We start from the raw sequence: 12,544 nt of genomic DNA on the forward strand, positions 1-12,544 counted from the left end.
ACATTTGTCCAGACAATTTAATAAAGAAAATGGAGTGTGCCTTATACATACACCAGAGTATCTTATATGTTGGTAATTATAGTACAGTGATATCTGTAGTTCTACGTTCCATGGTTATGCTCTTACGGTAACAACGACGAATGATTAAAGAAAGTGATGATTATTAATACATTGGTAGAATGAAAATGTTAGAGAAAGTGTGAGAATCTCCAGAAACTCCACAGTCACAATGTTGTCCACCACAAGCTTACATAGCTTGGGACCAAACCATGTAACTCTTGCACCAGAGATGGGAGCTCTAACACAGAGCCGCCGTGTCAAAAAAAGTTAATATATATTATATTAATTAATATTATTTATCGGGATTATGTATCATGTAATCGTACAGTCCTCAGCAAAAAACCTGGAACATGAGCATGTAATTTTATTGTGAAACGACGAAGTCTTTTGTTCCAAAATAAATGTGCAGGGAAGAACGCCGAGGTTTCTCCTCGCGTGATTCGTGCCACTTAGACGTTATGTTGATTCCCTGCGCTGTTATAGTACTCGCGCCGAGTCATGAAGCTTGGGCTCTAAACCAATCATAGAAATATTTTGCTTGAGCTCCGACATATCGGAAAACTTCGGTACAATTCGTGAAGCCGCTTCCCGAGCGCACAGTTGGGGAAACGTCAAACAGGTGAAATTCACCAACAATGTTGCCAAACTTTGAAGACATAGTAAATGAGTATTTTAAAAAAGCATTTAAATTTTACCAATAATAACACTGCACAACAATAACCACTGTAACAATTATTCTAAAACAGTAACAATAACACGAATAGTAACAACGAAAACATAACGCAAGAAAAAACAATTCATAAAACGGAACTTGGCGACAATCCGACAACACTGTACTCTAGAGAGATGTCTTCCGTGTAGCGCGAGAGAAGACACTAACAAAATTTGATGGGTGGGGGTTGACGGCCGGTACACACCCTCGCGTTCTATTGGGTGGTGAAATTGGTAGATCTAGGTCAAGCTTCACGACTCGGCGCGAATACTATAGGCGTAGTTTCACAATAAACTTACATGCTCATGTTGCAGGGTTTTTTGCTGCGGACTGTACAATACAGTTGTTTTACGTTTTAAACTGTAAAAACAAACGTTTATGTTAATTGTATAATTAGAGCGTAGTCCTGTATATTGAGTAATTATGTAATGAAGTGTCATTACATAAATTAAGCACGTGAACACACTATCTTTTGCACACCCAGATTCCAAATCATAAAATCTGAACACATGAAATACCTGGACGAAGTTTGTTACATATATATATATATATATATATATATATATATATATATATATATATATATATATATATATATATATGTTACCGTCAGAACCCGAAATTAGGTAAAACTAGAATTTCCTAGTTAAAAGTAGTTTTCTCGAAGCCGCTTCGAAAAAACTAGTATTAACTAGTCAATACTAGAATTTACGATGTTAGGTAGGTAGTTCTAATTTTTACTATTTTTCCTTCTAGTTAAAACGTGTTATTACTAGTCAAAACTAGTATTAACTGAAATGTGTTACCGTCAAAACCCGACATCTGTTGAAACCAGAATACCCTAGTTAAAACTAGTTTCATCAGACTTTCGTAATAACTCAGTATTAACTAGTGAATTTTAAAATTGACAACGCTTGTTAAGAATGCGTAGTTTACTATTTATTTTCATTAAAATACAATATTAGTAGTGAAAGCTGAAGAAATGTATTTATTAAGACACTTAGAAATAACTTTTCTTTCGCACAAACATCATAAATGTTTCTATATATTTCTAAAAAGTATTATGGCATTCACAATGTCATAAAAATCCTTTCTTTTTGCAGTACCTTGCGAAATATAAGCCCTCTTGCATGCATAACATGTGAATCCTTGTCGTTCAAATACAATTCTATAGAAACACTTATTTATTAAGAAATACACAGAAAAGACTTCCGTTTTGCAGAAATATCTGAAATGCTTTTGTATGTTAGCACAAGGTAAAATACACACTACTATTGCACTACTACTTATTCAATTCGGTGGTGCCAAAGCCAATCTACTGACGTAATATTGTATATTTATTATGAAATACAAAGAAAAACGTTTTTATTGCTAAAACATCTGAAATGTTTCTATTTGTTACCACAAGGTAAACTATCATGTCATTTTGAGTTGAGAGAAAACCTTTCTTCTTGCACAAACATCTTTTCGATATACATGCTTTCTTGCACACACAACGTGTGAACCCTTGTGGGGTTAATGCTGCTTTCCTGGCTGCAGTTCTCAACGAAATTTCAGTATCTGGTACTTCGACTGGTGTCAGGAACTGCTCATGGCAAATGTCGAATTCAGACCTACAACAGACACATTTTGTTTAATCACATGGTGTGGGAATCGTGAATCACTTATGTAAAAAATAATAATGACTTTTCAAAACAAAATAATAATGTATTTTAACGCACAATTTCCACACTCGTCATAATTAATATTTCAGAGAAACACCGGTAGTTAATCTGCGTATTTCCTACAAAAACGCCTATGCACTAAAGCACATTTCACGAGTACCGGTTTCACAAGCTAAACAACAGTCTTTTACCGGGATCAAGTTAGTGACATGTTATCAATCTACTGGTGAGTACACAGCAGACAACAACAAATGGATTACACATCATTAAATCGGTTCCGGAAAAACATAATCGACATTATAACAGAAAATTATTTTGACATAAAATGATGTGAAGAATCCATCATTATTTCGGTTAATAAAAATATTACAGATACGTATAAAACACTAACATATATGGTTAAGGATGTTGACCAAGCTCCTTCCCATTAATTTTTCCGTTTCTTGAAGATTGTGTTAAGTTGTGGGTCACTATCACCAGTTTGCAAAGCAAGCAAGACAGAATTAAAGTAATTCTATGATCTAAAAGGATCAGCGCTATAAACAATTTACTTTCTGTATAGAAATTTGAATAGCTGTGAATAATGATGTCACACGCTGACTACTTAAAAATCTAAACAAAAAAATAAGTTGTTTACAGGAATAATTCTTTCAGATCACAGAGCTATTAAATTCTATCTTGCTTGCTATCTAAAATTGTGATAGTGACCTACAACTTCCCACAATCTTAAGAAAAAGAAAGAAAGAAAGAAATGAAAGTGGTGGGGAGCTTAGTCAACAGCGTTAACATATACAATATACCTCTTAATTACCGAGCGGCCATAGATCAGTTGGTAAAGTGCTGGCTTCGCATTCGGAAGGTCGCAAGTTCGCGTCCAGCGACCTACCATCCTGACTTAGGATTTCCAGCTTTTATCCCTCTCATACCAATCAAAGAATGTGATAGTACCTATAAAACTAGGCCTTAAACAACTTTCTTCCCATATGCTATCTCGTACTCCATCCCGGCGTGTACCAGAGATGCTTAAAGGCCTTAAATCAAAATGCTTAAGGCCTTCTGCGTGCGTGGTCGCGGGCTCTAAATCCCGCTGGGAGCCCTTCGCCTCGGATACAAACCCGAGCAATGATTCGGATCCCACTTTAACCTGTAGATCCCGTCGTTAGAAGCTCCTTAGCTTGTTTAGGACGTTAATACAAATTCTATCAATAAGGAGCACATAAAAGACAGAAAACTTACCTGCAATATAATTTATCCAGCTTTCCATCCTTGGTTCCAATCTTGTCAGATCTTCATTTTTTTCTAGAACAACTCCAATGATATTCCGAAAATCCGCCTTTGCTCTGTCCACATCCGGGATTGGTATTATGACATTATCTCCCACTTCAACAGGTGGATGGGTGACATCAGAGATACGTTTCATTTTCTTGGCCTGCTTTGACAAATTTTCACGTGCTTCTTTCCTGATTGATGTGATATCAACCGCACTAGGACCAGCCTCATTTTCTCCTTCATCAAATGTTTCATGTTCACTAAGGCGCTCATTCATGTCCTCAATAATACTCACGAAGTCGTCCTCATCGTTGATGTTTTGTGAACATCTGATGACAGTGCCGAAGTCGTAAGTCCTACTCTTGGCTCAATGCCGAACATCGCACGATATGGAGACTGTTTTATTCCGGAATGATAAGCTCGATTTTTTATAAACTGAACAAAGCGGAGACCATTTGACCAGTTTGTTGTTTTATTATCATGCATCAACGAGGCAAGCATATTTTCTATATCATGATTTGCCCGTTCTATTGACCCTTGGTTTTGGCTGTCCCTGGGCTTTCCGTTGACTAACTATAACTCAGGCCAGAGTGTCGTTAGTTCCTTGATGACAGAATTAACAAACTCTCTGCCATTATCAGAATGTAAAATGCAGGGGGCACCAAATGTCAAAAATATGTCTGTCAGTGGGTAGGCTACTTCTTCAGCTCTTTTGGTTTGCAGCGCTCGCAGTAAGATAAACTTCCTCAGATGATCCTGGTATACCATGATAAACTTGAAATTACGATCAGGGTGTGCTTGCATGTCTATCAGGTCCCCTTGACATCGGCTGTTCATTTCTGTGTGAAGTATTGGCTTAGAAACAAAGCACGTCTTGTTCATACTTTTCATCCGTTGACATGTTTCACACATTGACAGAAAAATATTTATCATTTGAGTCGTAACGTTGGCATATCTCCTAGATGTTTCAGCTTTCATTCTATATCTACCTCCGTGTCCCACAGCAACATGTGATGCTTCAATAACATCAAAGATCTCCTCGGCAGGTAAGTAGTACTTCACAGGCTCACTATTCGACACCATTTTTTTTGTTTCACCAATTTCGAAAACATTAAACCGTTTCAAACGTCTGTACTGTAAAGGTGTTTTCTTTGCAGCAGATTTTGCCTCTTCAACTTCAGTTAAAAGTTTACTGTAAACGTCCTTGGTCATTGCATTATAGTGACTGTCTTTTTCATTTTCCAAACGAATAATTGCTTTGAAAAATTTTTCCTTCAAAATTGTTTCTTTATCGGACTGACTCATTACAACGAATAATCACCTCACACTTCCCGAAACACTAACACACGCGTAGCCACGACAAGAGAGACGCACCTGCACACTTTACAAAGGCTCCGAACAGACTGAGAGAAAACAAAACAATACTTTCCCAGTAGGAGAGAGTCCGAACTTGCAGAAACACTGCTAACTGATCAATTTTGGCCAGAACTAGTTTTAACTAGTAAAAACTGTATATGATTCACATTATATACTTTTTCGTTAATTCCAGAATTACCTAACTAACATAGTAAATTCTAGTATTGACTAGTTAATACTAGTTCTTTCGAAACGGCTTTGAGAAAACTAGTTTTAGCTAGGAAATTCTAGTTTTACCTAATTTCGGGTTCTGACGGTAACATATATATATATATATATATATATATATATATATATATATATATATATATATATATATATATATATATATATATATATATATATATATTATGCTATGGGCTCAAAAATTCCCATTCAATCAAGTGGAAAGTGCATGGTTCTGTATTTAGTATTATAATAGATGAACGAAAGGTAAGAAGAATAAAAAGATCTTTACTATAAGTTCGAAAACATCTCTTTCACATCAGAATCAGGACTGAGGTATGTCAACAAAAGCCAAGAATGAGTGAAAATTCCCTTGACGTCGGAAATAATATCTGATTCACTAGATGTAGCTACATTCTAGGCTATAACTGCCTCGGTAATCATATTACTTACCGAGTGCCTTAACACAGGAAAGAAACTGGCTTATCTATCATACTTGAAGAACTATGCTGAGCTGAAATGTGAATGAAGTTGATGGTTTTGAATTTCTTAGCAATATTTGTACAAAACGTGATGTTCGTCTAAACTATCCTTTGACTCAGTGGCTCTCAACCTTCTTTGACTAGAGACACACTTTAATGAGTGCCAACGATACTGAGATACACTTGCGTAACATACATTCTAATAGTATAATCCCATAAGTTTCTACAAAATACTGACTTTATATAGTACTAAGCGTTGTTGCTGAGGTTGAATGGTATAGTCTGTCTCAAAATTAGTTTCAGCTAATTAAGAATTTAGTCATGATTTTTAAATTCTAAAATTTCAAGACACACTATACAACTGTGAGACACGCCGGTTGAGAACTGCTGCTTCAACCCATAGAATGGTCAGCTATCATCGTTCACGCTACACTATCAAGCATTGACACGTACAAAACGCAACTATTTAATCAAAATTAACAACGTTATACTTATTTGAATATAAAGTTTGTTATGAATATTGTACTCATATCAAATTATACAGTGTCTCCATAAAAATACTACCATATTTTAAAGTGATATTACGTCGCTTTGGATAATCGTATTTGAAGGAAATTGGTCACATTTGAAAGAAAATCTCAAATATTTTTGTGCATGTCAACAATGGACAACAATGTCTATAAGGACGGGATCAAACACAGAAAAAGTGAATTCACTCATGTTTACTTTATGATTAGTCGATATGGGTTCATTGTTGGATGTTTAGCAGGCAGATGCTGTTTCTGCTGGAGGTCACTTGCGAAGCTTTTATGTTCCTGTATTGTTATGTCATAAAGTACGAGGCGCATTTCGAAAGAAAGAGCCGATATTTAATTGGAAACAGGTAAGTAAGTTTAGCAACATTCTTTTATTGGGTAAAAACAAGTACATGTCCACTTTATTTTTCAACATAGTCACCATTATTTTCCAAGCACTTTCTGTACCGTGGCACAAGTTTTTTTTACACCCTCTGCATAGAAGTTCGCCGCCCTGGGAGTTCAGCCACTTCAACACTGCCGTTTTCAATTCATCAGATTCTTCAAATCATTGAGATGAAAGCCACTTTTTTTAGGTGCAGAAAGAGATGAAATTCGATGTGTAGAGCGGTAATGGAGAAGCGACGATTTTCTTTAACTTTTTCATTCATTCGCTGCACCAAGTCGTCAGTCTCAATGTTTGGTCCTACAGTCTTCTCTTTGTTGTGGATGTTTGTACGGCTTTCTTTGAATACACGACACCATTGCCGTACCTTTCATTCACTCATTACATTGTCGCCGTACACTGCACACAATTTTCTATGAATTTCAGCAGCACTTTGTCCTTTCGCATGAAGAAATATAATCACAGAGCGGACCTCGCACCTCGCGGGATTGTCTATGAGCGCAGTCATTTTCAAACTCTCCAGCACACACGAAAACAAATAGATGACTGGCGAAACTATGGTTGTTTGATAGCCAATGGACCAGGTGATGTTACTGCGCAAGCATGATCCGATCACTATTTTCAGTCAGTTATAATAAAATATCGGCCCTTTCTTTTGAAATGCGCCTCGTACTAACGTAAATTTATTTCCTTTCGTTGTGTTGTGTTGTTATTAAAGAATAAGTTTGAAGGAGTAATGGCGACCCCGCAAGAACGAAGTTGGTTTGCTTTGGAATATCACAGCGCACAGAGTTTGGTGCAGATTTAGCATGCTTTTAGGCGAAGGTTTCAACATCAGGCTCATACAACACACATCGATTTTCAAGTCGTGCCATGATTTTCTGAATCGTGGCTGCATATGTCATCAAAGGAAAGGCCATTCAGGGAGACCTTCTGTCAATACGGAAATTGTGGAACAAGTGCAGTAGGCATGTGTACGTAGTCCAAAGAAGTCTGTCGGTAGAGCTAATCAGCAGTTGAACATCCCTAGATCTTGCGTACGCTACTGAAGTTTCCCACCCACAAATTGCAATTAGTTGAGACCCGATGACAACCATCAGATATAATGAAGCGTGTGTGGCGTGAATGGGAATATCATCTTGATGTCTGCATCGCCACTTGTGGGGTATACATTCAAAGTTTATGAGGTATAGTAAAAACTTTTTTGAGTTTTCTCTTTTAAATGTGACCATTTAGATTTAAATACGATTTTCTAAAGCAACGTAATATCACTATAAAGTATGATAGTAACTTTATGGATATGCTGTATTATGGTTACGTAAATTGAATTGTTAGGTTCAAGAAGGAAGTAAGTCCAGAAACTAAAATGTTGAGAAATAGAAGAAAAACTATGTAAGTAGACCCTTTTTTATCTCAACGGTGCCTTTGCATTCGCTGCTGTCAATATGTGATTTCCATTGCTTCCCTCGAAAGAGAAGTAACAAGTTGCTGCAGCCGAGATCTTTCAATTGTTAGATGCGGAAGCGTTGCCATAATGAATGATATCACGGACTTCGCTCTGCTTTGTCTTGTTAGCTACTCTAAGTAGCCTACGATCTTCACTCGTCAAGAACAAACGACTAAATGCCAAATTGGCAACACAACATTCACTTCTTTTCCCTAAACAAAGGGAGAGTTTCATAAGTCAGAGTGGCGGGGGTGGGGCCGAAGTATAGTTCGCATATTTTCCGAGTGAACAGATGGAATAGACAAGCTCTAGTAGAGTTTTCATTTAATAACCACGCAGTTTGTTCTGAAACTTTAGAACTATACACTATATCCTCACGTGTAGAGTGAAGCTTGGAAATAATGTAGTAGATAATGCAGAGTACAAAAAGTCCCTTCTTAGAGCTGACGTTTTGAAAAACGTTACGTTCAACAAAATAATGGTAATTATAAACTGTTCCCAGTACGACCTATCCTATTATCATACTGCAGGCTAAGTCACAATACACAGTTATGACTAATAGTACAATTTTAGGAAAATTTAATATTCAAAGTGTAATATCGCATGAATATGCACTTTAAACACATGAACAGAATACTGTGACTGCCGTGTAGACATACCAGCCTGCAAATTAAGTATTTGAAATTTAATTGAGTTTTGCGTCCAGCGTGATTTTTCTAATTTGCGTATAATAAACTTTAATGAACAAAAAAGAAATCAATCTTTGCAGTGATATGGTTTGTATTGTGTCGTTCCTCAATCTTTTTATTATTATTCCCTATTCTCCATTATTGTGAAGAATATTGCTTTCCTATTGCCCTATATCTATCGCCCCTTTTTGATTACTCTCGAATTCTCCAAAACACAAAAGAGTTAATTAAAAGTTTCGGAGAGTATGACTAGCACGTCGATTGAATTTTTCTCTCAATTTCAAGCATTCATTTTTTTCTATATAGACGAGTCTTCTTAATCAGGACGGATACTAACTTTTTTTTTTTATTGGTAATTTCCATTACGTCCGTCGTAAATTGGTTTCTTTGTGTGAACAGAATTACCTGTGACATTAATGAAAAGATTTGATTGTTTGCCTATGCTTATGCAACCATCAATAGTTTTTAGATATGTGGGTTGCATACTACATAGGCAACTTTCAGTTTAAAACAAAAAAATGATGATAGAATTTGAACAAAAGTTAAATCATGTTAATTTTCTATCCTTATCTCATTCCACTGTTGTAGAACAAGTAAAAATCGTTTTGCATTGTGAAACTATGGTAGACTTCGAAATTATAGGGAGATCTGTTGCATTTGGTTTAGTACAGAGATAAGGATGGGAATGAAACCTACTTTCTTTCGGATGCTGAATTTACACAGGAAAAAACAGTTCTAGCTATCTACTAAAGTTTCTGTTCTGTTTGAGTAGCTACGTAGACTAATTAGATAAGTTTTTTTTATAGAAATTTAAAATGATTCATGTTTTTCTGTATGTGTATTCTACTGGCACTCGCGCTCCATTGCTTAGCTTTCTACCTGTTCACTATGTCCTACCCCTGACTTTCCAATGATACGGATTTGTATTCTCATCATAATTTACTGATTAGCCTGTACTACAGTAGATTAGTTTGAATTGTACTTCTTAGTTTTACCTTAGACTTCCAAACTATGCCACGCAAGATTATCAGAAGTCTTATAGAACAGCTATGATCAGAGCAAAATCAGAGTGGAAATCGTTAAGAGGTATTGCGAAGTGGTTTGTCTGGAATCGACTCAGAGACCCAAAAGCAGGTTACATCTACTATACTAACCGCCTATTCAAATCAGAAGGGGTCCCGGTGGAGACACTCGATCGAAAAACTGTGAAAGTTTTTTTTTTTTTTAGACCAACTATCGTGAGTGAGGTTTCTTTAGGTTTTCCTCATTCAGACTAGGCAAATGCCGGAATATTACCTAACACACAGGGTCCCAGGCCGCTTCCTTCCTTCCATATCCTCGGAGGGACATCATCCCTCAATACATGACAGACTAGCATGGTCAAATTTGTCGAAAGCACAGGAATATAATTCCTAATTCTAATCAAATCGAAAGGAGTAGAAAATTAACACTTAACAGTTTTTAATATTGATCACTATAGAACAAAAACGGTAAGAGATATCGACAAACGTTTTTTTCAAAACAAAATAAGTTCAACGCCACAAGAAAAGATACAAACTTTAACCGCATCAATAGGTTCCTTCTACTCCGGTAACCTTTCATTTAAAATGGGAATAGTAAGATTAAACCGTTTCGTTTTCAACAATCGCAAGAAAGGAATTTAACAATACTTATTGTTAAAGCAGTTACATGGTTACTGTTACTACTGTTTTCGTTCTACCGCCAAAAACCTTTAAACAGAAAATGGCTGATTTCTACCACTTTCGGTTTGAATGGAGAGTTAGCCTAGCAAGTGGAACCTATTCTTGGGACACTGAATCGATTGCACAAATCAAAAAGTGTCCGATATCTTTTACGGTTTTTGCTGTATTAAAATTAGTACTGTAACCGGAAATGGTAGTAAATTTCAGTTACTTTCGGTTTCGGCTGAGTATTGCAGTTGTAATGATATGTTTCTTTGAGCTGCTGAATCGATTACACGAAAATCGATTGTTGGTATCTACTATCATTTTTTGTTCTACGGCGGAAAACGTTGAAACTGGAAATTGTTAAAATTCAACCACTTTCAGTTTGGATAACAGTGTAACAGAAGATTTCAAACCTATTCTGGGAACACTGATGCGAATGCAGGAAATTCTTTCTTAATATCTCTTAGCATTTTTGCTCTGATACATATCGACAGATAGACATACAGACATAATTTTTACATAAGATTTCCAATACTTATGTACAGCATAGCATGGAAGTTTAATTATTTTTATCTGATGTTCGTCTTTCAGTTTACAGTCTTTTGGAATCACATTCTGGATAAAACGGGACACTCACGAAATGTAAGATTGTTCTTTTTTCAGTAGATAATTTACAACCCAATTCGATATTTTATTCTGAATGTAACTTTGAATTACTCAACTGAGAAATAATGAAACGAAAAAACGAAGAGATGAAATGTTTTCAGTAAATAAAGTTAGTCACTATAAAATGGAAAGTCAATAAAAACCCATTAAGGTATTTACGTTATACCTACTCTGGCATAGCATTAAGCTAGCGTTTATATTATACTGTATATAGTATAAATATTGTATCTAAGAACATTTTCAGTCGTACTGAGAAAAGTGGTTTTTATTCTCGTAAGTGGTTCTTTCTTGTATGTATAAATTTTACCAACAGACAGAGCACAGGAAATCTGATACTGAAAGGTTTAATTGAAATATCAACATTATTTAAAAAATAATTGCTTCCTTTTATAGTAACTGCGTAAAATGGTTAATGAAATGAGAGAGTAAGTTTCTAAAAAAATACAAGCATTAAAAAAGCTTTTGCTTTTGACCTATCTTAATCAGAGTATATTTTCTGTACAGCTTCGAATCTAATGCAAACATGATCACATCAATAAGTATTGGAAAGAGAAAACGTTTTTTCTATAAACAAATACGCCACTAAGTAATATCTTTCTAAAGTACAAATCTATAGGCGTATATCTATCTATCTCTTTATATAAATAAATGAAAGTGACTATGTTCGTAACTTAATAACTCTTGAACCACCAAACCGACCTCAATCAAATTTTCAACGTAGATGAAGTTCCAGCCTGGGATGTTTTCTTTCTATCATTTTACTTTGATGGTGCAACTTGAGGGAGGGGGAGATTATAAAAATGAAAGAAAGTGACCAATATTAGTGTCGGAGTTGCTGAGATGAACAGTGACACTTCCGATGCCGTTTAAAAATCCAAATTCAACCCTGTAACTTGGCGAGGAGGAGGGGGAGATATATAAAAACGATCCAAAATGGCCGGTATTAGAGAGTGCTTCAGTTAGTAAAAAGTAACTGTAGTAAATCTATTCTGTGCTGTTTGCGCAACGTAGAATTTGTTGTATTCTGTCCAGTCAGTTTTGTCCTTCCCTTGCCTGGATTTCCGGGGGAAACTGAAATTAAGTATCCCACTTGTTAGGTCGCCACCGTAGCGATCGCCGCGGAAAAGATATTGTTAAAGCAATCCAAATTCGTTGTTGCAGGATAAATGCGTCACGTGAATTCGATTTTCCGATTATAACATACATACTTGTATATTATTATCGTTGGCACATTCTGCGAAAGCAATATTACACTCTAAACACAAAATTAATAATTTCGAAATGACCTTAACAACAAACTTTACTATGAGATTATATTGGCAATGGATTAATATCATATAACAGAACTGTACATTTAATATGGAA

At 35.8% G+C, this 12,544-nt stretch overlaps 1 pseudogene; it reads right to left on the reverse strand.

Annotated features, from left to right (window-relative positions):
* Window positions 1-4,278: 4,278 nt before the first annotated feature.
* Window positions 4,279-4,917, reverse strand: LOC145669830 (KRAB domain-containing protein 2 pseudogene; annotated as a pseudogene).
* Window positions 4,918-12,544: the final 7,627 nt, after the last annotated feature.

This window comes from Thermobia domestica, chromosome 14 (genome assembly GCF_964235325.1).
Source record: "Thermobia domestica chromosome 14, izTheDome1.hap1.1, whole genome shotgun sequence".
Classification (NCBI taxonomy): domain Eukaryota; kingdom Metazoa; phylum Arthropoda; class Insecta; order Zygentoma; family Lepismatidae; genus Thermobia; species Thermobia domestica.